The sequence below is a fragment of the Schistocerca cancellata genome, chromosome 8 (genome assembly GCF_023864275.1).
Source record: "Schistocerca cancellata isolate TAMUIC-IGC-003103 chromosome 8, iqSchCanc2.1, whole genome shotgun sequence".
Taxonomy (NCBI): domain Eukaryota; kingdom Metazoa; phylum Arthropoda; class Insecta; order Orthoptera; family Acrididae; genus Schistocerca; species Schistocerca cancellata.
Genome location: NC_064633.1, coordinates 220,572,528 through 220,594,377, shown reverse-complemented (window position 1 = coordinate 220,594,377; position 21,850 = coordinate 220,572,528). Strand labels below are relative to the sequence as shown.

At 42.8% G+C, this 21,850-nt stretch overlaps 1 protein-coding gene across 2 annotated transcripts in view; it reads right to left on the bottom strand.

Moving 5' to 3' along the window:
• The window catches only part of LOC126094719 (multidrug resistance protein homolog 49-like), a 137,757-nt gene extending 116,897 nt beyond the window's left edge, over window positions 1-20,860 (bottom strand). For both annotated transcript variants that reach the window (XM_049909259.1, XM_049909260.1), the window contains exon 1: window positions 20,746-20,860. The gene's annotated coding sequence lies outside the window, so the exon portion shown is untranslated. The remainder of the gene's footprint in view (window positions 1-20,745) is intronic.
• Window positions 20,861-21,850: the final 990 nt, after the last annotated feature.

Here is a 21,850-nt window from a genome sequence, read left to right as displayed (position 1 = left end):
TTAAAATATCCTTCGGAAATGCATGGTTGGTTGGTTAGTTTGGGAGGGGGGAACCAACCGGCGAGGTCATCGGTCCCAACGAATTAGGGAAGCATGGGCAAGGAACCATCCCGCCATTTGGCCGAAATGATTTAGGGAAATGACGAAAAACGTAAATCAGGATGGCCGGACGCGGGTTTGAACCGTCGTCCTGCCGAATGCGAGTCCAGTGTGCTAACCACTGCGGAACCTCGCCCGGTGGACATGCATGCATGCATCCATGTCTCAGGAAACAGACACTTTTTATTATTATTACAGTGATTGTAAATATCACGGAAATTTCTTGCGTTGCAGCGTACAGGAAGAAAATGGTAATATCTGCTATAAGGTAGGTTCATATTTAATCCCTTTCCTCGGCGGAAAGTATTCTTACATTACATAAGCCCATTTGTGATTCAATGTTTTCATAAATTGTGTTCCTTAAATTGTACCTAATTGGTATTCCAGATTAATCTGCATTAATTTTCATAAATTACAATTTTGTACTCCTCTAATACAACAATTTCAACTCGTTTCTCATTTTTTATTCTAACATAAGTACTTTTCAAAGGAAACCCCAAAAGCTCATATTTTAAGTCCCATTCACATTCTTCAGGAAGGCAATTATGTCGTCAAATCAAGCATTATTCACATTAATAGGATCAGTTCTTCTTCAGCGTGAGACCTGTTTGCCCTATAGCTGTCCTGTCTTTCTGAAATCGGTGGTAAACGACATTCGCAGATTTATATGGAGCATTTTTGCATTCAGTAATAGCACAGTGATTTCTAATTTTGCTCATAGTACTACAAAACGATCAGAAGGAAAAATAGCTGATAAACAACTGTATTATATTTATTTAAACACATGGATTTGGCAACTTGCTTGCATTAACAACGCACGCGTAGTGATCTTGTCTCCCGCTTCTCGCTTCCCGTATTCCTAATGACGCCACGCCTAATGACGTTAAGCTTTTATAACGGTAATGACCATTCTTCATCTCACCACAATGCGCGCCTATAGTTCAGTACATTTTTGTATTTGTTTGCAAATGAGTTTATGAATAAACAAACACCAAAGATTCGAGAGAAAATCACTAATATCACACCTATTCCTGTACGGAGGACCAAAATTCTCCCGAAGAACATTTTGCTGTCCACGCTTTCTAGGAATTCTAATATTAGTAGGAACTATGTCCCATTTTGTTCCATCATGAGCTTTCGTCTCTTCATTGGCAAGTGAACTAACTGGTGGTAAAGATGCCACACTTACAGTTTCACATCTACACTGCAGCGGCACATACAATAAGTGCTACCAACAACGCATAATAATTGGCAGTGCGTAGTTTATAGAATCGAACAAAAACGTCACGTCGGTGATTTTGGGTACTAAATATTTTTTCTCGAAAAGTATGCAGTTGATAGCGTCGATTTTTAATTCAAAATGAACTAGGCTAAGAAATATTAAAAGGCAGGAATCCTATTACACCTCCTAAAACAATTAGAAGAAGAAGAAGGAGTCAAAATTTTGCAATGAAGCGTTGCCATTTCTCGAGATAAAGAATTGAACACTCATGTACAACACGCCTTCAACAACGTAGAATACACGATTACGATGGTAGACATTCTGTGAGAATGTACTCAACCAACCCAGATGACAGCACGAGTGAGAAAAACATTATGTAGCTTCTGTCTGGGTTGTGTCTTAAGAGCGATGAGTTCATTTTCCAGATAGATTTCTGTGAACGGAAGACTCTTTTCCGACAGCACGAAAATAGGTCGACATCGGGCACGTTAGACATGTTTCTCTACCTCATTCTTTGCGCAACGAAGAGTCGTTGCAAAGCCCATACTGTAGATTACGATTGTCCATAGGCTCTTGAGACCGAGCCTCGAAAGCGGCTTCTAATTAAAACTCGTGCGTAGGCCTATAGAGTAGGGTCTTAGTTGTGCGCCTTATGCGTGATTTCCTGTCAGAAAGGTCATGAGTACTAAGTAAACGCCGTTAAATTTCGGCTACTCGATAAAGCACAAATTTAAGAGTCGTCAGTCCAACTAAGAACCTAGGAATTGCAATTACGAACAAATTAAAATGGAATCGCCACATAAAAAATGTTCAACATTGCACGTTCACTTACAGAGCCTCGACAGTGGTGCACTCTGTATTTAAAATAGTCTTATTAGACTCTGCCCAGTGGTGAAGGCGTTGGATGCACCGGATCTGGAGGCCCTGGGTCTGCAAATCGGCGCTAACAAAGCATCGTTCTGCTACACCTGCAGTGGCAAGAAACGAGACAATGGCCAGCAAGCGTTGTCTGCCCTTCATTTGTTTTTCTGCACCTTTTCCAACGCGAGTCACGACCCAAGCGATGGCAAGAAGTGCGTCTGCAGAGTTCAGTGCTGGATGGCGCGTCATTTCAACAGTGATACTTCTACATGGTTACCTCCTCTGCGATTCACACTTAGATGTTAGGCGGAGGGTGCATAGAATCGCTTTTAGACATTTGTCTACCTTTCCACTCTCTGCATCTACATCTACATACATACTCCTCAATCCACCATACGGTGCGTGGTGGAGGGTACCTCGTTCCACAACTAGCATCTTCTCTCCCTGTTCCACTCCCAAACAGAACGAGGGAAAAATGACTGCCTATATGCCTCTGTACGAGCCCTAATCTCTCTTATCTTATCTTTGTGGTCTTTCCGCGAAATGTAAGTTGGCGGCAGTAAAATTGTACTGCAGTCAGCCTCAAATGCTGGTTCTCTAAATTTCCTCAGTAGCGATTCACGATAAGAACGCCTCCTTTCCTCTAGAGACTCCCACCCGAGTTTCTGAAGCATTTCCGTAACACTCGCGTGATGATCAAACCTACGAGTGACAAATCTAGCAGCCCGCCTCTGAACTGCTTCTATGTCCTCCCTCAATCCGACCTGATAGGGATCCCAAACGCTCGAGCAGTACTCAAGAATAGGTTGTATTAGTGTTTTATAAGCGGTCTCCTTTACACATGAACCACATCTTCCCAAAATTCTACCAATGAACCGAAGACGACTATCCGCCTTCCCCACAACTGCCATTACATGCTTGTCCCACTTCATATCGCTCTGCAATGTTACGCCCAAATATTTCATCGACGTGACTGTGTCAAGCGTTACACTGCTAATGGAGTATTCAAAAATTACAGGATTCTTTTTCCTATTCATCTGCATTAATTTACATTTATCTATATTTAGAATTAGCTGCCATTCTTTACACCAATCACAAATCCTGTCCAAGTCGTCTTGTATCCTCCTACAGTCACTCAACGACGACACCTTCCCGTACACCACAGCATCGTCAGCAAACAGCCACACATTGCTATCCACCCTATCCAAAAGATCATTTATGTGGGGCACCGAGTCAAACGCTTTCCGGAAGTCAAGGAATATGGCATTCGTCTGATACCCTTCATCCATGGTTCGCAAGATATCAGGCGAAAAAAGGGCGAGTTGCGTTTCGCAGGAGCGATGCTTTCTAAAGCCGTGCTGATGCATGGACAGCAACTTCTCTGTCTCGAGGAAATTCATTATATTCGAACTGAGAATATGTTCGAGAATCCTGCAACAAACCGATGTTAAGGATATTGGTGTGTAATTTTGAGGATCCGTCCTTCTACCCTTCTCATATACAGGCGTCACCTGCGCTTTTTTCAGTCGCTCGGGACTTTATGTTGAGCAAGAGATTCGCGATAAATGCAAGCAAAGTAAGGAGCCAATGCAGTAGAGTACTCTCTGTAACACCAAATTGGGATCCCATCAGGACCTGGCGATTTATTTATTTTTCAACCCAATCAGCTGCTTCACAACACCAGGGATGTCTATCACTATGTCCTCCACACGGGAATCTGTACGAGACTCAAATGGCGGCATGTTTGTACGATCCTCCTGCGTGAAAGATTTATCAAATGCTAAATTTAAAATTTCAGCTTTCGTTTTGCTGTCTTCCGTTGCCAGGGCAGACCGATCAGTGAGTGACTGGATGGAAGCCTTCGACCCGCTTACCGATTTTACATAAGACCATAATTTCCTTGGGTTTTCAGCAAGATCTTTTGCTAAGGTATGACGGTGGTAGTGGTTGAATGCTTCGCGCATCGCTCTTTTTACACTTTTTACAGCAGCACGAATCTCTAACTTTTGCCTGTCATTCTCCCGATCTATCTTGTACCGCGAGTGCAACTGCCTTTGCTTCCTGAGCATTCTCCGAATTGCGCTGTTAAACCACGGTGGGTCTTTTCCGTCCGTAACCCACTTCATCGGCACATACTTGTCCAATGCGTGATTTACAATGTGTTTAAAATCTGCCCATAATTCTTCCACGTCCATCGTACCGGAAGTAAATGAAGTCGATTCATTTACTAAGTGGGATGCTAACAACTGCTTATCTGCTCTTTCTAGTGAGAATACTCTCCTAGCCTTCTTGACCGACTGTTTAACTCTCGAACAGCACGTGGGAATAATGAATTCGTAAATCCTTCCGTGCGAGCTCTGAGTTATACACTGTCTAGTGACATTAATGTGACAATGTGACAACCTGTCAAACACCTGAATAACCACTTGCAGCGGAGACCTCTGCGAGACGTGTAGGAAGAGAGTCGATGTGGTTCTGGAAGATACCGACAGGAATGTGGAGCCATGCCGACTCCAGCGTCGTGGCCAGCTGCGCTAGATGTCTCGGCTGAGGATGCATGGCCCGAGCAGCCCGCTCGAGGTGGTCCCATATGTTCTCGATTGGGTTTTAATCAGAGGAGTTCGGTGGTTAGGGGAGTACAGTAAACTCACCCTGGTGCTCTTCGAGCCACGCACGTACACTGCGAGATGTGTGACACATTGCATTGTCCTGCTGGTCATCGTGCTGAGGAAAAACAAAATGCATATAGGGGTGGACAAGGCCCCCAAAGACAAATGCATACTTGTGATGATCCACCGTGCCTTCCAGAATGAGGTCACCCAGAAAGTGCCACGAAAACATCCCCAAGACCAAAACACTTCCTCCTCCGGCCTGGACCTCCCCGACGATCGTTGCAGGGCAATACACGCCAACGGTCATGCGTCCGACAGAGCATAAAACGTGATTCATCTGAAAAGATCACCTGTCGCCATTCAGTGGGCGTCCAGTTGCGCTACTGACGTGCAAATTCCAGCTTTCGTCGCCAGTGAATAGCATGGGTGCATGAACAAGGCGCCTGAGGCAGAGGACCATACGCAACAAAGTTTGCTGAACGGTCGTTGAGGAGACACTGTTGGTAGCCCCTTGGTTCGCCTGGTGGTCAGTTACGCGTCTTTTCACTGTACACTTCTCCGCAGCCGTCGTTCATCCCTAAGGCCCGTGGTGCACCACAGTTGCCTCGGCAACGGTTTTGGATAGCGCCATTTTGCCATACTTTAACCACGGCGGTACGCGAACTGTTTACAGTTTAACCGTTTCGGAAATGTTCCACAATTGGCCAGAAAGCTAATGATCATGCTCTTCTGGACATCAGATAGCTCGCTACGTTTCTGACAACGATTGCACTGTTTTTCGCGTCCCCCCGGCATACTTTACGTACCCTCCTCTACTGTTAGTGCTTCCTCCTGCCGTCTGTGAGTGGTTATTGCATGTTGACGTCGAACACAGGCGGTGATCACATTAATGTGACTGGACCATATAATTTTCAGGTGAACAACGAAATAAACCGAACAAAATGCACGTTTTAATATCTTTTATGCCTTCAGTAGTATATGAACTAATATAAACTTTTTAGCGACCTCCATGAAAAAATTTCTTTCATTATTGAACTCGAAAACGAAAACCGCCAATTACATTATTTAGACTTGACGTTTACAATAGAAGACAATAACATCACTTTCAATATTTTTCGAAAAGAAACGTATACTGACCAAATAGTGCCTGCTTCCTCTTTTCATCCACAGTCTCAAAAAATGGCCTTTTTTCACTCTGCCGTCCACCGAGCCACCTCTATACCACTTTCAACAGAAAAGTTTAATGAGGAGATTAATTCACTTAAAACCATAGCAGTCAATAATGAATATACGCCTAACATAATGGACGATATCCTAAAAAAGAAAACTGCAAGAACTACCACGCTCAACACCTCATGCACTGAAATTAACCCAAAAAAACGTTTTTCTATTCCTTTCATAGGACCCATTTCCTATCAGATTCAGCGCATGCTTCGCAACAAATACAACTGCAATGTTGCCTTTTCTACTAATAATAATCTGAAGAGAAACTTCATTCATAATTTGAAATCCATTCTCTCCCCTACAGAAATTTCTGGCGTTTATAAGATCATCTGTGATATCTGCTCCTCCTATTATATAGGGCAAACTGGACGTGCTTTCATCATTAGATATAAAGATCATCTTTTGAGAAAGAACGGCACCCGTCCCTTAAATTCATCCTTTGCCGATCATCTCTTAATTACTGGACACGTGCCTAAAGCCATAGGCGATAGAAATATTCTACATACCGAAAAGAAGGGGCGTAGGTTAGATGTTTTAGAGGAATTTGAGATTTTCAAACATCTCTCTCATCATGATGGCCTCATTCTCAACGAACAGCTGCAGCTGCGAAATAAAAACTTTTTCGACTGTATAAAGCCATTGCTTGATCTTTGATTCAGATTTTCTCATGCAGTTTATCGAAATGTTGTTTTCCTGTTACATCTTTGCTGTTTTCTTGTATGTCATAACTGACTTTTTTTTACGTTACAAAATGTATCTCTGTTTAAAGCAGATAAATATGTAACTTCATCCTATTATTATTAGTGCTTACGTTATGCCTGAATCAGCTGCATCACGATTTCATGTGTCTAAATTTGAATGTACAGTAGCCTAGTTGTTTCTGCGGCTACTAGATGGCGCTCGTAGCAACACCATGTTTACTTGCCTACGCTTTCTAACGTGGGCACCTCAGTCTTGTTGCAACCCTTGTTCACTCAAGTACGAGCAGCCCTTAGCGGCTCGCCATCTTATTTACAACTATTCATGACGTCGCCTTTCCGGCTTAGATTTTTTTTAAATGTGACTTGTAAGTACTGCATCTCCTTCCAGTCAGTACAAACTTTAATTTTATTAATGTATTATATACCTAATATGTTAGAACAGTTAGTTTGATTCTGAAGACGACGCTCATAGTAGCGTCGAAACCTGGTCAATTTTGACTTAGTATTTGTGACCGAGGGCTTATTTGTTCTAATATAACTTTTTATTATATTATACAGAAATAAATTTGACCCACATTAGATGACACATATGTGCCGAAACATATCTAGGTGAATAAAAAGTAAGAAACTGTATTTTGCGTAAGACAGAATTTACGAAACACAAATTTACCAGTTATCTGTCATCTACAGCGCTTCAAAGCGACCAGTCTGCTATTTTAAGGGGGATCACTAATAACAGGTCCAGCGAGCCTACAATAGTATGTTCGGTAATGCTAGTTACTAACGTAAAGCTGGCAGAATAATTTAATGAAAGAATGTTACGACATGAAATTCTTCTCTGTAGAAAGATCCATGAGCAGCGGAGAACCCAGCAGACAGTACAGCCACTGTGTAAATAAAGTATTTCTCACTTCGGTTCTCCCTGCGGGCCTCGAACTACGTCATCGCTTCAGCAAAGTTTCCTACATAACTGGTGAGACGAGATTCTGTTCCGCGAAGACATTCCGTTGGCGCACTGACCGCTGCAACACATCCTAGGTCAGAGCCCTATGTACTGCTACAATCGCTGAGGCTCACCTGGGGAGTAATAAATAGTTTTGTCTACCTCTACAGAAACTCATCAAATGTTTAAATGTGTGTGAATTTCTATGTGACCAAACTGCTGAGGTCATCGGTCCCTAGACTTACACACTACTTAAACTAACTTATGCTAAGAACAACACGCACACACATGCCCGAGGGAGGACTCGAATCTCCGGCGGGAGGGGCCGCGCAATCCGTGACATGGCGCCTCTAACCACGCGGCCAACCGCGCGGCTGAAACTCATCACTACTGTTCCTGATAACATACCACTTCTCTAGTACCCAAACCTTCACGTTAGAGACTGTCTTACTTTCAGTTCTGTATCTCACGAAAGTCAGGCACCTGTGCAAATATGACGAACAATTTGCAGCTGAAATTTGTGATATGGTCAGGATCTTGGCTTTTGTGAGATAGACATAAGAATGTTCGTGATTAAAACTTCCGCTACAGTTGTACAGTTAGTTACTGACTGACGTCTTTACACTACGAGGTTTCAGGGACTCAGCCCCATCTTCAGGGGTATCTGTAAATTCGAGGGCGTGCTGAAAAGTAATGTCTCCGAATTATTTATGTAAAATCACTTAAGGCTTTTTATATAAAACAAACATTAACAACATTCTACACCTTTATTATTCATGTCTACATGTCTGCAGCCCTCTGCCGCTATAGTGCTCGGAATTGAAGAGTTTGACATGTCGGTGTGTAACGTAACTATGTCTATGCCTGAGAAACAGCGTGCTATAATAGAGTCTAGCATTCGAGCATTCTACGAATGTGTTGACACATGGAGAACGTTTTATTTTTTTATTTTTTAGCACGACATTGCCAGACAACACACGAGCGCTGCGACATCTGCAACAATCTGACGCTTTGGGTAACTATCATCGATCATTCATATGCAGTTCCAACTCGGCCTCTTCCTACTTTCATCTGCTTCCAAAGCTTAAAGAACACCTTTGATGATTTGATTTTGATAGTGAAGAAGTGGTGCAAGTAGAGGTGAGCTCCATCAACAACGTCATTCTACAGTGACGGTATCAACAAACTGGTTTCTCTGTGGGAGAAATGTCTTCGTTACCAGGGTGAGTATGTTGAGGAATAAATATGTAGACATGAAGAATAAAGGTGCAGAATGTTGTTAATGTTTGTTTTATTTAAAAAGCCTTATGTGTTTTTACATTAAAAATTCGGAGGCATTACTTTTCAGCAGGCCTTCGTATATTAGGTCGAAGCGTCCATGTCAAAGTTAACTTACAAGGCAACACATCTGCCGTACATGGCTTATCAGATTGATTACCCAAATCTGACCGCGTAACAAGCACCTTTCTCATGTAACTGACGTAAACCACCCTCATCCTGAAAGTGCCGGCTAGAGGGCACAGAGTAAAGGACCAAGCGATCAAATTCTTGTATAGCGTTGACATTAGAAGGCGGGATGCAGATAACGCAGATGGAACTCACTGGCGCACTGTACAAGTGCTGGCTTCCAATAACAACGCTATATAAACGTTTTATCGGTTGGTCCGTTCACTCCGAGGCCCGAGAGAAAGGCCTCGGTTCACTCCGTGCCCTCTCGCAGGCGTTTTCAGGATAAGTATGATGACTAGCGTTGCTCGTGGCGCGGGTAGCTTTGGGTGTTCAGTTTGATAAACCATGTACACCAGATGTTTTTCTTTTTAATCTAGCTTTGGCATGGGCGATTCCACTTTCTATTTATAGATATACCTGCAGTTAGGGCCGAATCCTGAAACCCGATAGTATAAGGACTTCAATCAATAAAGAACTGTGCAGCTGTAGCGGATATTCCAATCATGAACATGACATCAGGATGAGGATGAGAAACATGTGGCAGTGCAAGAACCAAACATAACTCTAAGAGAAGAAAAAGGAAAACATCGACGAACGAAGGAATTATCCGAATGGGACATAAATCGGTAGTTGTGATGTATGCGTACAGACAAAAAAAATTATTACTATTTCATAAAAATTGGACGATTTACCTAGAGAAAGAGTTTCACAAATTGAACGAGTCAATAATGTGTTGGTCCACCTCTAGCCCTTATCCAAGCAGTTAATCGGCTTGGCATTGGCTGACAGAGATGTTGGATGTCATGCCATATTTTATTCAACAGCGCGTTATATCGTCTCACTCCCGAGCTGGTTGGAGGGTCCTGCCCGCAATGTTCCAAATGTTCTCAGTTGGGGAGAGATCCAGCGAACTTGTTGGTCGACTTGGTCGACGTAGTGTTAGGCAAGCACGAAGACAAGCAATAGAAGTTCTTGCCGTGTGCAGGCGGGCATTATCTTGCTGAAATGTAAATTCAGGATGGCTTGCCACCAAGGACAACAAAAGAGCGTAGAATATCATCGACGTACTTTTGTGCTGCCAGGGTGCTGCGGATGACAACCAACAGGTTCTGCTATTGAAATAAATGACACCCTAGCCCATCACTCCTGGCTGGCGGTCCGTATGGCTGGCGACAGTCAGGTTGGTATCTCACCGACGTCAGAGTTGCCTCCAGACACATCTGTGGCCTCGAATGTCAACGACTGGAGTATAATTGTCTTCAGTGATGAGTCTCGCTTCGGACTGAGTCCGATGACCAGTGACGACGTGTCTGTAGACGCCCCAGACAACGGTGGGATACCAACCTGTATGTCGCCTGCTATAGGGGTCGACAACCAGAGGTGATGGCCTGCGGCGCCATTTGTTTTCATAGCAGGACCCCTTGCCTGCCACCTGCATCACCCAAAAACACAGCGGTACGCTGACGATATTCTACGCCCCGTTTTGTTGCCTTTCATGGCAATCCATTCTGGGCTTACATTTCAGCAAGATAATGCTCACCCGCACACGGCACGAGTTTCTACTGCTTGTCTTCGAGCTTGTTAACCCTACATTGGCCAACAAGGTCGCCCAATCTCACGTTTGGAGCATATGGGCAGTGCTCTCCAACCAGTTCCAGATTTCGATGATCCATTGACCCAATTGGACAGAATTTGGCACGATATACCTCAGAATGTCATCCAGTATCTCTATGCATAATTCTTGCAGAAAACCCTAATGTTATTGACTTGCTCAATTTGTGAAGCTCTTTCTCTTGAATAAATCTCCAATTTTTCTGAAATTGTGTACTGATTTGTTAGTCTGTACATGTAAATCAGATCTACTGATTTCCGTCCCATTCAGATAATTCCTTTGTGATTTGTCTTTCTTTTTGTCTTGGAGTGCACGTTTGTTTACGCGGGAACATAATTAAATCAATGCCCCTGGAACTGTCAGTATTCAGCGTGGCTTGTGCGTACTTTTATTCGACCATGAAATTCAGTATCCTGTATTCACACAAAGCAGTACCTGATGTTAGGAAAACAGTCACATTATTCGGAATTCTATAACGATGGTGTCGATAGAGGAGTGGTGGTTTGCCAGAAACGATTTTTCATCGTCCATCCACTTCTGGAAATGAGGCTGACCAGTCTTCTTGCTCCCTTCTGGATGCTGAGGTTTGTAATGCTTCCATCGTACTGTGAGATCTGAAACATTTAATCTCAGTATATTTGGTAAATCTTTCGCACTCACTTATTACAGCTGTGTCCTCTGACCATCTGGCCATGTTCTGCAGACTAAGTCCAGAAAAGGGTCCAAGATATCTTTTGTCATGCTGTCGCTACTATAGATGCTATCCGTATTTTTCATACTGTAAGCAGCGTAACGATGTCTGTATTATTCAGGCAACCTTCCATACTGTAAGCAACGTAACGATGTCTGTATTATTCAGCTGGCAGTACCGGATGCTTTTAGCCCTAAGTTTGAGCGTAAGTACTAATGCCATTACCAGTCGCGGTATTCCGTTACACGCACTGTGGGTAATATCCTGTTGAAGTCGTTAGAAGCCGAGGCCTATTGACTGGATATGGCGTGAGGAAAGGGTAGCCAATATCGTACATTCAGACATTTATCTCTTCGTATCTCGTCAATGGCGCAGCGTAGCTTTCAGCGTCCTCGTGAATGTTTGCTGGACGTTAGGCACAGCCGTCAAGTCTATGCTTCATCCATAAACTAATAAGGCCTTGTTCCTACAGAGTGTATGTTTTTGACTTGAGGCAACTAAGTATCTCGAAGACGAGGCATCTTACGAAAAAAATGTTCAAAGTGGAATGTCAATCTTAGTTGGGGGACATCTGTCTGTGATACAACTGGCCATCTTCTAACCGCACCTCCCGTGGGCTGGGTCAACTTTTATTTTAAAAACAAAAACCTTCCATTTTATTATACATTTGGATTCTACGCCAAAAATACGTACGATTTACTCAAACTATTGTTTCCCATTCGTGGTGGATGACGCTGTAATCGCAAATTTCAAGTGCATTTCTTCTTGCAATTAAGAACCGACGAATTTGATTCCACATTTCGTTAACGATGTAAATACTGATGTTCAAACGTTACTCGAGCGTTGTAAATGTGATCGTACAATACAGATAATAAGGCTAGACATTGACATTTCTGACAAATAAATTACTTGTATTATGGTAACATGATTTTTTGTTCCCGAAGGGATTGATTATGGTGAGTTCCCAAACCATCAGAATACTTACTTCGGTCCACTTATTTCGACATGGTTTTGTTCCAACCGCTGTAACTCCTGCTCTTACCGTTACGCGTATACCGGCGAAAAATGAAACACAACCATTCTAATAAGGTGAAATGTCCATTAAGTGATATTGACACGCGAACTGCCATGCATACTCACCGAAATCAAGCACACCAAGTGACAGTCAAGGGGATTCACCAAAATCAAGCATCCCAATGGGAACAGAAAACTAATACAACCACGTCATTGTCCCTGCATCACGCTAAACGTAATTTCTAACTAGACATTGAAACGGCTAACCATGCTGCACTGTATAATCAAATTTGCAAAAGTAAAGTAAAGTTAAATCCAATGCGTCGATCCTTAATTCCAAAAACAGGCAAAGTTGACCCCGCCCACGCAGGAGGTTTGGTTAGGCGGTGGCCAGTTGTAGCACAGATGGATGTCCCCTTTGCTAATATTTTCTCCTAGAGCGTTTTTTCCGTACGGTGCGGTGTTGTCGAGATATTTAGTTGTCTCATGTTTAAACAACCACCGTGTATAATGAAAAAGACCTGTTTATCACGAAATCGTTAAAGATACAGATATTAACAGTCGTTGCTACAGCATTTTATGGAATGTGCGTGTGCTTCTGTTGGGTGGTAATCATCCTTAAAGTTATATGTGAATCGTCCGTTGGGGCTTCAGACATCCATAACATGATTGCTGTACATTATTTCGTCGTATTTAAGTCTAATAAACGCAAGACTGTTTATAACATAATTTCTGTTACATATATACATATATCAACAAAAGCAAAACGAGGATAATGGAGAGTAGTCCAACTAATTCAGGTGATGCTGAGGGAATTGGATTAGGAAATGAGACACTTAAAGTAGTAGGTGAGTTTTGCTGTTTGGGAAGCAAAATAACTGATGATGGTCGAAATAGGGAGAATATAAAATGCACACTGACAGTGGCAAGAAAAGCGTTTCTGAAGAAGAGAAGTTTCTTAACATCGAGTATAGATTTAAGTGTCAGCAAGTCCGTTCTAAAAGTATTTGTATGGAGTGTAGCCATGTATGGAAGCGAAACGTGGTTGATAACCAGTTCAAACAAGAAGAGAATAGAAGCACCTGAAATGTAGTGCTACAGAAGAATGGTGGTGGTAAGTTCCTATGCGACCAAATTGCTAAGGTCATCGGTCCCTAGGCTTACACACTACTTAATCTATCTTAAACTAACTTGCGTTAAGGACAACACACCCACCCATGACCGAGGGAGGACTTGAACCTCCGACGGGGGCAGCCGCGCGAACCGTGGCAAGGCGCCCAAGACCGCACGGCTACCCCGCGCGGCCCTACACAAGAATGCTGAAGTTACATGGGTAGATCACGTAGTTAATGAGAAGGTATTGAACAGAATTGGGGAGAAGAGAAATTTGTGTTACAACCTAACTAGAAGAAGAGATTGGCTGGTAGAACACATTCTGAGGCACCAAGAGATCACCAATTCAGTACTGAAGGGAAGCGTGGGGTGGGGGTGGAGTTGGTTGGGGGGGGGGGTTAAAAATCGTAGAGGGTGACTAAGAGATTCATACAGTAATCAGGTTCAGAAGGTGCTGGTTGCAGTAGGTACTTGGAGATGAAGAGGCTTGTACAGCATAGCGTAGCATGGAGGGCTGCATCAAACCAGTCTTTGGACTGAACACCACCACAACATATACAGGTGTCCGAGAATTTCTCTTACTCCTCTTGACTTTCTTTGGGGAAATACATAGTTGTTTTACTGGTGTCACTGCTTTGATGCCGATGAAAAGTATCATTGTTGTCATTATTGTAAGTCGCAAAAGAGCAGCAAATTGCAGCCTATCGCTCTCCATTAGAACAGTTTCCAAATGCTAAGTCTGGCTCAAGAGTGTTAGTTTTTGAAACATGTGCTATATATCACAGTTCACACTGGAGGAATGAGATTTTCTTGTCTAGGAAAAATTTCCACTATAAGGAAGAGAGAAAACGGAACTTCTCATGTTTTGGTATGACCTGAGATGTCATCATGATACTGAATTGTCATCATGATACCAATTATATTTCAAGAAAATTACGAGAATGGAAATTCTTATTTGGACATGTTGCAAAAATAGTTTAAACCCCAGCTCAAATGCATAGGAATCATGGGTACAGCAGGACGGAACTACTGCACATTTGCCAGTTCAGTTGTCGAGATCCTTGACGAGCAATTGAGGGGCCACTGGATTGGGTGGGTGGTTCAGCAACATCTCCAGCCCCACTGACATGGCCACGACGAAGCCCGGATCTTACAACTCTACAAAACTCATTACGTGGATTACTGAAATCACTTGCGACTCGACGTCGCTAAAAGACTAAAGAAACATTATTCAGAAGTATTGAGGACTCCTTTCGAAGTATAAATCCTGAGATGCTCCGTAAAATGTCAAGGAAGACAATGACACACATAGATCTCTGTGTAAGGAACGACGGTGCACGTCCACCGGATACACAGTTTTTATACGTAAGTGCTCTGATGTAATGTATTTTGTTTTTATCTTGGAGTACAGGAACATTTTTGACACTCTGTACAATGGGAGCTAGTGTGTATACGCAGCGAGAAAGTACGTCTTAGATTAATTACAGTCTTCCCTCTTTGTTCCATTCGTACATAGAGTGAAGAAGAAAATGTAGCTGCATGCGTCCGAATCCGACCTTCTCTCTGTAACTGTTGTCATGAGACTTATTCGCAATACACGAAGGAAAGACAGAAAGGAAAGTTGCATCTTTACTTGGCGCCAACGTCAAGGTCATTGGCGACAAAGGTTTTACTTGTTAAGATACGGGAAAGTAAATCGGACGTGAGCGTGTCGAAAATACGATTTAGGTAAACAACAGAAAGTCTTAAACAGTTTGGCCGGTTGGGGTTTCAAACCGCGTCCCTCACAAATACTAGTTCAGAGTCCACTTGTGGATGGTAGCTATTTCAGCAACCAACATTGCATCGAGACGAAATCAACGCAGAGTGGACTCTGTGGCATCCGCTGGGGCGTCAGAAGGACCGTGGCCTCGACTGAGGACCAGCCGTGACTGTCACCTTGAGGGATTCCGCGAAGCGACTGGAAGCATGACTCAGGAGGTCTGGGTCAGATCGGATTCAACTTTCTCCGTACTCAGCACCCGTTACCTGGTCTGAAAGTTTGAAATGCGTGATTATTTTCAAAGAAACATTGGTTACTAGGATCTGTTTACGTATTTTCCAATCTGAACAGTTGCATACGATGAATGACTTTCTTTTAAATGACTTGACCTCTCGATTTCTCATGGAGAAACTGAACTAAATTTTCATTCCCCTTACAAACTCATTATGGTAGCCCTAGCGTCGTTACTACATTCGACAAACCTCCGTAACGATCGATTACGTTTTGAACTAACTTTGCCATCAGTTTCGACGAGGTACATTATAAAGAATTTTTTAAATTACGTCAGGATTACTGATTCTTATAGAATAATTACTCTGCTGGTTTTGGTACGCAATAGCTATCGACAACTGCGAATAATTCTCTAAAATGGTTTTATTAAAAAGTATAGAAAATAGTTCTAGGTATCTCTTACCTCAGAAAATCCCATCCAAGATAAATTTCATTACGAGTCAAAACGTCCAAACCGACATACTCAGCTTGCGAACCAGTTACAACAGCTACGGACAGCCACGTATTACCCCTAAACGCACTCTTTATGAATACAGAAAAGCCGAAATGACATTCTCGAAAAACGCGAGGTGCTTCGGTAATAGGTTTATGAGCAGGAAAACCCTTCAAAGATATACCACGTCCTTCAAAGACTTACGTACTAGGTAATAACGACGACGACGCCATTGCCTTGTAAACAGCCATTGCTTTTTCGCAATTCGTGCAACAAAGTTTTTTTTTTTCATCTCCCATTTCTTACTCATGAGATCTGAGCGAGCTAATGCAGAAGTTTGCTCCTTTCAGCGAAATTCTCCACTGGAGCAGGAGTGCAACAAAGGGTTTCCAACCGGGAATATTTCGGAACGGACTGCCGGTTCAGACATTTGGCTGATAACCAAGGGAAACTTCCCGAAGACCTTGGACAGAGCGGATCAGGACATGGGTACTATCCGTATAGTCTTTTTGAATGAAGATTATTTTTCGTCTCTTGTAACTTGAATCGCTTGACTTCCTAGTGAAATTGTGACAATCCTTATGGTGTTTTATATAGTGTGTATAGAGAGAGAGGGAGGGAGAGAGAGAGAGAGAGAGAGAGAGACCATGTTGAAAACTGAATAAATGGTAATTTATCAGTTTCTATTTTTACGAATAAAATTTGCTCGTGTCAAAGGTAGTATTTTCATGCTAGGTTAAAATTCGACGTAAGCTGGCCACCAGTTTTATCAAATGATGTTCACAGCAGACTTATAAACGCTTTCCAGCCTCACGACTATAGATACTTCGGATATCCGCTCCTCTTATCTGAACTGGTATGTCTTTGGCTTAGTCCCAAGAAACCCAGTAGTATCTTAGGTAAGTGTGCTATTTCAACGTGGAATAGGAACATTGGCGTCCTTCTTATTTTCCTGATCTTTATACCTTATCTTACCGCGTCGGCTTGTTAGGTATTGGATTTGGCAATGTTAGTGGTAGGTAAGGCCAAATACCCTTCCTATGTGACGCTGTAACTCTGCACATTTATGTACATGTAGGAGACACACGATCTGAACCTAATGAAGACGCTGGCATCTCAACTAGCCATAATCTAATTTATAGTCTTAGCAACGTAAATAATATTTGAGTATTTTTTATGCCTCGAAGACTGATGATGAGCAACAGTGGCTCGAAACGTCTCGCAAATGAATTACTGTTACAAGACTAACGACTGTGTGTATTTTTTTAGAGGTATCAACACCAACGACGATATGTACGTTAATAAACAATTCCTAGCCAACTCTTTGTCGCTAAATGTTGAAAAGATGCACAGCGTGCAGTTCAGAACTTGTAAGATGTTTCCTCCCAGTAGTTATATGTTTAAAATATGACAACAGGCAGACAGAAGTGGTTGACATTATTAAAGTCTTGAGGTTACAACTTTGTTACAAATTCTTCTGAGAGGAGCATACTACAAAAACACTGAAGCGACTAAATAAATCTTTATTGGCCAAACGGATATTGCCACGCATAGCTAACATTCCTCGCGTAATTTTTTCCATAATACCGCTCAGTATTATTTTATGGGGCAACTCATCAAGCGAAGCTAAAGTTTGCCGAGTCCAAAAGCAAGTAACATAAGTTATCTCTGGGGTTCACTTAAGAATTTACTGTAGAGGTTAGTTCAAGGGCCTGGGGGTCTATATACCCCAGTACGTTTATTCCTTAGGGAAATTTTACTATAAATTATATATTTGTTGTTCAAACCAACTGTTGTTCAAAGCAACAGCTCATTTCACAGAATCAATACTAGAAATGAGAATAACATTCGCACTGTCGAATCAACCCGGGTAGAGCAATGTTCTGTGCGATATACGAGTATTATGAGTTTTTAAGTTTACGTATGTATGCTACCATGCCAATAACGTTATTTTAAAACGTTGATGAATGTGGAATGTTGTTCTCGCTAGTGTTTACTACGACAACGGTTACGTATTATAATGATAGACGACGCACTTTTCTATACACCCACGCAGGGTGACGGTGCAAAATTACGACGGTAGGCCTACACACTTGAAAATGGCAAACTGTCGAAAATTGTGGGTAGTAATGTGATCGACAGTGTTTGTATAAGAGCCAAAGTGGAAAACGGAATTTCGATTAACACGGGCCTGTACTGCGAAGACCAGATAAAATTCAACGTGTAGTAATATCTGTCTTGAATCGCGTTACAGCCTATCAACGCTTCAAGTCAACATTTTGAGCATATGGTATGAAAGTCATAATAATAAACACACGAACCGTACCGGAGTTACTATTTGCTTAAAATCGGTACAGCGGTTTGCGGCGTTGTTATCTAGTTACTATTTAATCAAGTTCCGCAGATACGTCATTGAAGTGCTCTTCGAAGGTTATTTCCAGCGCTACAGGCAAATAAATCAGCATCATATTTCGATAGCTACAAACGTTGCAAAGTACTTAGTACGTCAGACCATCGCCACATAGTCCGCTATAACTTTGCGAACATTTCACCTAGTGTTATCCCGTTCTGGATAAATTTGCGGTGGCCTGTCTAAGTGATCTCTAACCAAATAAATACTTCTTGCAGTTTTACGAAATACAGCAACCAGCCACTTTTTTATGTGTTTTTGTTTAAGCTAATGCTGTTGTGGCCGAGCGGTTCTAGGCGCTTCAGTCCGGAACCGCGCTGCTGCTACGGTCGCAGGTTCGAGTCCTGCCTCGGGCATGGATGTGTGTGCTGTCCTTAGGCTAGTTAGGTTTAAGTAGTTTCAAGTCTAGGGGACTGATGACCTCAGATGTTAAGTCCCATAGTGCTCAGAGCTATTTGAATCATTTTAAGCTAATACGCGTTTCGGGCTTTCACCCACCTTCACTTAGCGTAATACATATTTGAACGTTCAGTCAGTACATCGTTACAACATCGACAGCAGTTAATAATGCTGCAGGTGCCCTGCGCAAAATAACAATTCTGTTTAGCTACTATATTTCACGAATTGTATATTTACGATACATTGCTGTTTAGTTGTACATATGGTCTATTCTGCTTGTTGTCCGATTTTCGCGTTTATAGATGTGGCACACACAAGTTTGCAAGATAGAAGTAGAGTAACATGTATAGACTCGAAAATCGGAGAGCAGCAGGGTAGAAAGTAAGTATAGCTAAACAGCAATACATCTAGGGTGACCAGATATAATTGTTCAAAAAGGAGGGCAAACAGCTTGAAAAAGGAGGGCAAAGGAAGAAAAAAGAGGACGCATCAAACGGGTGAACTGCAGATGAGGATACCACCCGTCAGCTTTGGTCAAGTCACGTGATTGCCGGGTTTCACCGGTAAAACTGGTAGTTAATTGTTACTGATGGTCAGGTGGTGGTTAACTAAGCAATATAAAAAAAATTAAAAACCTTGATTGTGGTGACAGTGTGGCGTCAATTGTTTTTTATGTCAACAACACGGAATTGCTTGCAAAGCGAAAAACGTAAGACCATTCACCTCCCTTCATTCGACGCACCGCTACCAACAACTACAATTCAAGCAGCAGCTGACGATATGTAAACTGCACTTTAACCTTCCGAATGCAAATAAACTGAATGACTATGAAACAATGAAATAAAGCCATGACAGTTAATCTGTCGAGTTATTTCTTACCTTCATTGGCCACTGAGACATACGTTCCAGCTCCACATATCTTACATTCCGCTTCAAATTCATTTCTCCCTTTCTTAAAGTCGGATATTTGCAGGAAAGGACATCAGAAAATGTATACTTTCGTTTAGGCATAGCCAAATATTTTACGTAACTCACTCGGTTAAAAATTATACTCACAAATCACACGTGCGCTACAGGAAACCAAGCCAATACAAAGCGAAGATACGAAACGAAAATTTTAAATAATCGATATTTGCATTCGCTTATAGGTAGCTCAACGATGTCATCGACGATCCTGGTGCTACTTACTAACGCCGCCTTCGTGTGTGTTTGTCACGAAGGCCGTGCCAATAGTTCAAGTATTTAAGAAAAGAGCAATAGAACGGGGCGAATTGTAAATTTAACTGTATTACGCTCAACTATGCGAAAAATCCGGACACTAAAAATCCGCCCGGACCCCGGACAAAGAGCTAAAAAGGAGGACATGTCCGGATTAATCCGGACGTCTGGTCACCCTAAATATATCGTAAATATCAATACGCGAAGTGGAGTAGCTAAACAGAATTGTTATTTTGCACGGGACAACTACAACATCCTTCTGTCGTTGTTGTAAAGATGTACCAACAGAACACTCAAATATGTATTAAGCTAAGTGATGATGGGTGAAAGCCCGAAATGCGGATTAGCTTAAACAAAAAGTACAAGAAAGGTGGCTGCTTGTATTTCTTAAAATAATATAATCCACAGCCACGAAACTCAACAACTAGTAAAATGGATGAATTATTGTTAAATACTTCCTGTCCAGTTTAATGGCACGGAGAAGATCGGTACCGCTGATATATTACACTGAGCCACTACAGAAAACAGCTTCGTACCTGTTTGTAACACTCCGTCCATGGTACCGCATTTTAACTTTTAAGACGACATTCACACAGCGTTGGACGCCACATTGGAACATCTCCCACTATTAAGGATGGAGGATGCGACACTGTTGTTGATATCGAGTTTGGCAACAGAGACATATGCCTACCTGTTACGGGAGATGGCAGCAGTGGAGACTGGCGGATGTTGTGGTGAGTGGCGGGGCTGTTGTTGCACCGGCAGCGATGCAGGTGATGAGATACGGAATGACCAGGGGCAGCCGCTTCTCTGCTACTTATGGGACCAAGCGTGCGAGTAGCCAGCTGTGAGAGTAGTGGGAGAGGTGGGGAGGGGAGGCGGGGAGAGGGCGACAACAGACTCGGCCACAGAATCTCGGAATGCGTAGCCGCCGGGAACCACCCCACGCGCCTTCACTGCTGTGACGCACGCACCGTCTCGAAAAGCCTGCGTAACGGGGCACCTACGCACTGTCGATTACCCCAAAGCGCCTTTCTCGGGCGACTTCCCTGTCTCCATCGACACTGCTCATCGTAGTTTAACACGGAAATAACACTGCGCTGCATATTTCTCCGCGTTTGTTGTTACCTCATTGGAATCTGAGTCCCCCCGGAACGTAAGTAAAACCCTGCCGAATATACTGGCGTACGTACGAGTATTATGGTCCGTTTGTGCTGTAACCTCTGACATCGCCGTAAAGGCCACGCAGACAATCATCTACATCTACATCTACATCCATACTCCGCAAGCCACCTGACGGTGTGTGGCGGAGGGTACCTTGAGTACCTCTATCGGTTCTCCCTTCTATTCCAGTCTCGTATCGTTGGTGAAAAGAAGGATTGTCGGTATGCCTCTGTGTGGGCTCTAATCTCTCTGATTTTATCCTCATGGTCTCTTCGCGAGATATACGTAGGAGGGAGCAATATACTGCTTGACTCCTCGGTGAAGGTATGTTCTCGAAATTTCAACAAAAGCCCGTACCGAGTTACTGAGCGTCTCTCCTGCATAGTCTTCCACTGGAGTTTATCTATCATCTCCGTAACGCTTTCGCGATTACTAAATGATCCTGTAACGAAGCGCGCTGCTCTCCGTTGGATCTTCTCTATCTCCTCTATCAACCCCATCTGGTACGGATCCCACACTGCTGAGCAGTATTCAAGCAGTGGGCGAACAAGCGTACTGTAACCTACTTCCTTTGTTTTCAGATTGCATTTCCTTAGGATTCTTCCAATGAATCTCAGTCTGGCAACTGCTTT